The following is a 4,971-nucleotide window of genomic DNA, read 5'->3' on the forward strand; positions in this document are numbered from 1 at the left end:
CTATAAGTCTTTTCTCAGTAGATAGTACATAACAACAATGGAGTTTGTTCACCTTACAAATGTATGATTTTTCCTTCTTTATCCTCTTGTTATTAATTTCTAATTTTGTAGCATTGTCATCTAAGAAGATGCTCTGTTTTTATTTCTATGTTTTTTTAATTCATTGATATTTTGCCTTGTGGCCCAAGATGTGACCTATTCCGGAGCATGTTCCATGCACATTGGAGAAGGTACACTGTCCTTTTTCGGGGTGCATTAGCCTATAAATATTTATGAGATCAAGTTTGTTGGCCATCTGAATGCCTTCTTTGGTGAAGTGTGCAGGTCATTTGCTCATTTTGTAACTGGGTTGTCTGTCTTTTACTTGCTGAGGTGTTGGAATTTTCTATGAATTTTACAGATGAGTCCCTTGTCAGGTATATCATTGCCAAATATATTTTCCTGGTCTGTAGTTTAGTTTTAGCTCTTTGGAAAAGTCTTTTTAATGCATAGAGATCTAATTTTTAGATGATGCCAGTCATCAAGCTTATCCTCAAGATTACGCATCTTCAATTGACCTGGAAAGCCCATGCCACAGGACCAATCCCAAATGCCCCTGCCTCAGGACTGATGACCTGTGCCATGGCGTGCCTGCCCCACCAGACATCTGCAACCTGACTGAGGTGCTCACATGTGACTACCCAGAAGCCAGCCCCGCTGGTGCAAGCTTTACAGCTGCAACCTAATTGAGGTCCCTGTGAGTCTCCACAGTGCTAGATAGCCCCACTGAGTATGAGTGGGACTTCTGAAAACTGAGTGAGTTCCTTGCACAGGTACCCATGCATTCTTACCCAGGCAGGTAGCCCCACCGGGCACGAAGGGGACAATTGCAAACTGAGTGAGGTCCTGGCGCGTGCCCATTGGAAGCTAGCCCCACTGGGCACAAGCAGGACATTTGTAACCTGAGTGAGGTCCCTGCGTGTCCACACCCAGGCAGGACCCCCGCCCCCAAGCAAGGAACCTCCACCTACTGGACACAGTGGGATAGCTGCAAACTGGAGCTAAGAAAAACAATACCCTTCACAGTAGCTAATCACAAGATTAAATACTTGGGAGTATGTAACCAGAAGCACAAAGGACCTATTCAAAGAAAATGACAAAACATTACTGCAAGAAACAAAAAGAGACCTGGAGAAGTAGAAGAATATCCTTTGCTCATGGATAGGAAGACTTAATATTGTAAAAATAACAATACTACCAAAGGCAATTTACACATTCAATGCAATCCCTATACAAATAACAATTCCGTTCTTCAATGAGATGGAAAAGGTAAACTCCAATTTCATCTGGAAGGGAAAGAGGCCCCAAATAGGCAAAGTACTCCTTTAAAAGAGAAACAAGGTCAGAAGCATCTCACTCCCTGATTTCATATCCTACTACACTGCCGTGCTGGTAAAGAAAGTGTGGTACTGGTACAATGACAGACACATAGATCAATGGAATAGAATATAGAATCCAGAAATCAGCCATCTACCTATGGTCAACTGATTTTTGACAAAGAGATAAAATCAATTAAGTGGAGGAAACAAGAGCCTTTTTAACAAATGGTGCTGGCACAATTAAAAAACTATCTGTAGAAAACTCAAGCAAGATCCACACCTAACTCCATACACAAAAACCAACTCAAAATGGATCATGGACCTAGGACTAAAACCAAGGACTATACATTTCCTTAAAGAAAAGCTTGGAAGAACTCTACAAGTCCTAGTCCACAACATAAACAGTATTCCAAGCATCCTGAAAAATCTACAACCAGGAGAAGATAATATAGATGAATGGGACCTTCTAAGAATCAAAACCCTATGCACATCTAAAAACTTCTCCAACAGAATAATAAAGGAAGCCACAGACTGGGGGGAAATATTTGGTAATGACATGACAGATAAGGGACTTATATCTAGAATTTATAAAATACTTGAGCACCACAACAAGATAAAAGTAAATAACCCAATTGAAAAATGGACACAGGATATGAACAGACACTTCACCAAAGAAGACATTCAGATGGCCAACAAACAAATGTTCAAAATCCCTAGCTCTAAGAGCGATGCAAATCAAAACAACTATGAGATATCATCTCACCCCAGGAAGAATATTGTTGTTGTTGTTATGTGCCCTCGAGTCGTTTCCGACTCATAGCGACCCTATGCACAACAGCCCTAAACCCTGCTCTATCCTGCGCCAACCGCACTGCCTCTGACACACCCATCCTGATTACCCCAGTCACTGAATCGATCCATCTCATAGAGGGTCTTCCCCTCCTGCCCCGTCCCTCCACCCTCCCAAGCATGATGTCCCTCTCCAAGGACCCGTCCCTCCTGGCAACATGTCCAAAGTATGTCAGACGAAGCCCCAGAATCCTTGCCTCCAAGGAGTAGCTTGGTTTAATCCTCTCCAAGATGAATCTGTTCGTTTTCCTGGCAGTCCATGGTACATTCAGTACCCTTCTCCAGCACCACAGCTCAAAAGCATCAACTCTCCTTCTGTCCTCCCTAGTCATTGTCCAACTCTCTGATGCATAACAAGCAATTGCAAAGACCATGGCCTGTATCAGGCGCACCTTAGTCTCCAGAGAGACACTGTTGCTCCTGAGTACCATAGAGAGGTCCCTAACAGCAGACTTTCCCATCGCGATACGCTTTTTGATTTCCTGACTGCTGGTGCCAAGAGTGTTGACTGTGGAGCCGAGCAAACTGAAGCTGTGAACACTCTCAATCTCTTCGTCATCCATCCTGACGCTGCCAATTGGTCCAGTGGCGAGAATCTTTGTCTTCTTGACATTGAGCCTCAGTCCATACTGAAGGCTGCAGTCCTTGACCCTTCGCAGCAAGTGCATGAGGCCCTCCTCAGTTTCAGCAAGCAGGGTTGTGCAATATTTAAAAGAGCAGCAAACATCAAATGCTGGCAAAGTTGTGGAGAAACTGGAACCCTTATTGGTGGGAGTGTAAAATGGTGTAACCACTATGGAAGGCTGTAGGGCACTTTCTCAAAAAGTTGCACATAGAGATACCATTTGACCCAGTAATTCCTACTACTGGGAATATACCCTAAAGAAACAATAACTGTCATCCAAGCAGATATATGCACACCCATGTTTATTGCAGTTTTGTTCATAATAGCAAAGAACTGGAAACAACTTAAGTGCCCATCAACAAATGAATGGATAGAGAAGCTCTGGTATAGTCACACAATGGAATACTATGCTGCACTGAAAAACAAAGAACTCATAAAATATTATACAAAATGGGAAACCCTGGAGGACATTATGTTGAGTGAAATATCTGTCACAAAAGGGCAACTACTACAGAGTGTCACTGTTGTAAAACAGGACTGACATCGGGTTTGGGGGGAGACTGAGAAAGAAGGGATAAATAATGCATACTGCATTGAAACAGATGAGGGAGAGAACTGTTTAAAAGGAATATATGTACAGTAGAGTAGGCTTGGTGGGAGGGATTGTATAACAGTGAAAGAATTTTTCTTTTCAAAGAGAAGAGCAAACTGGTGGTGGGCAGGGAGGTGGGCAGGGAGAAAAATGTAACAAGGAATGAATGAAAATCCAGTCTCTCTGTAAACGTTCATTAAAATTAGTAATAACAAAAAAAGATTATGCATCTTCATTTTTATCTGACAGCTTATTTATGCTATAAAGCTCCTAAATTTGTCCCTTTTTCTCCTCTTATCTTTTTTCTCCCTCCCTGTGGAATCAAATATTTATTTGTTAGGTAAAACTTGATCTACAGCAATTTTTTTAATTGAAAGAAAACAAATGCTAGACAAGATGTGAGAAAAGCAATAATAGCAAGGTGGTCAGGAGCTGAACGTGGGTCTGTATCCACATACCAACCACCACTTCCTACCTGAGGGTCACAGGCCAAGCCACTTAGTTCCTCAGTTCCAATATCTCCACATTAAGAAGTAGGACAACAATGTACCTTTCTCATGGAGTTGTTATGAAGAGCAAATGTGTTAAAAATGGAGTCACTCAGAACAAGACTAGGCACATAAAAGGGACTGCCGTAGTCATCTGAGTTAACTTAAGCTCTGGCTCTGCTGGTTTCTCATTTAAAACAATATACTTCCTTCTCCTTTTTCCTTTTTTCTTTTTTAAATACTCCCTTTACTTCTATCACAGGAAAAAAGCTCAAAGTTGCCAACAGTGCTCAGTGATGTGTTAAATTTCTGTGATCTCTTAAATTGCACAACAAAACATTTTAACATCTTACTGTTTGTCATGCTGTTTCTGACTCACAGCAACTTTATGAACAAGAAAACAAAGCTGTGTCCGGCCCTCCACCACACTCACAGTCCTTGCTGCCCAGCCCCATGCCACGCTCAGTCCTGGCTATTTGGAGTGACTGCTGGAGCCACTGTGACAATCCATCATGCTGAGGGTCTTCCTCTTTAGCTGTCTACTGCTTTGTATACAGGAATAAATATCAGGCTGTTCATACTTACTAATACAGCAAAGCAGCATGGTCGACAGAGTCCTTACCCATCTACTCCTCTGTATAACTCTTGATGCAGATACCCACTAGAGGAACGGCAAGAGGCACTTCCTCTTGATTTGATGTAAAAAGAACAACTGCTTCAGCAAGCACTCCCAGCTGAACCATCAGTGTATTGATGCATACCTTCTTTTCAAACATCACTTGTAGAAGCTGACTTTCTTGAAAACATACACTTTAACCTACAAGCAGGAGAAGATAAAATAGGTGAATGGGATCTTCTAAAAATCAAATCCCTATGCACATCCAAAAACTTCTCCAACAGGGTAAAAAGAGAAGCCTCCAACTGGGAAAAAGTATATGGTAATGATATATCAGATAAGGGACTTAAATACAGAATTTATAAAATACTTGAACACCACAACAAGATAAAGTTAAATAATCCAATAGAAAAATGGGCACAGGATATGAATAGACACTTCAC

This window comes from Elephantulus edwardii, unplaced genomic scaffold, assembly GCF_000299155.1.
Source record: "Elephantulus edwardii isolate Elephantulus edwardi_28Jun2011 unplaced genomic scaffold, EleEdw1.0 scaffold00176, whole genome shotgun sequence".
Taxonomy (NCBI): domain Eukaryota; kingdom Metazoa; phylum Chordata; class Mammalia; order Macroscelidea; family Macroscelididae; genus Elephantulus; species Elephantulus edwardii.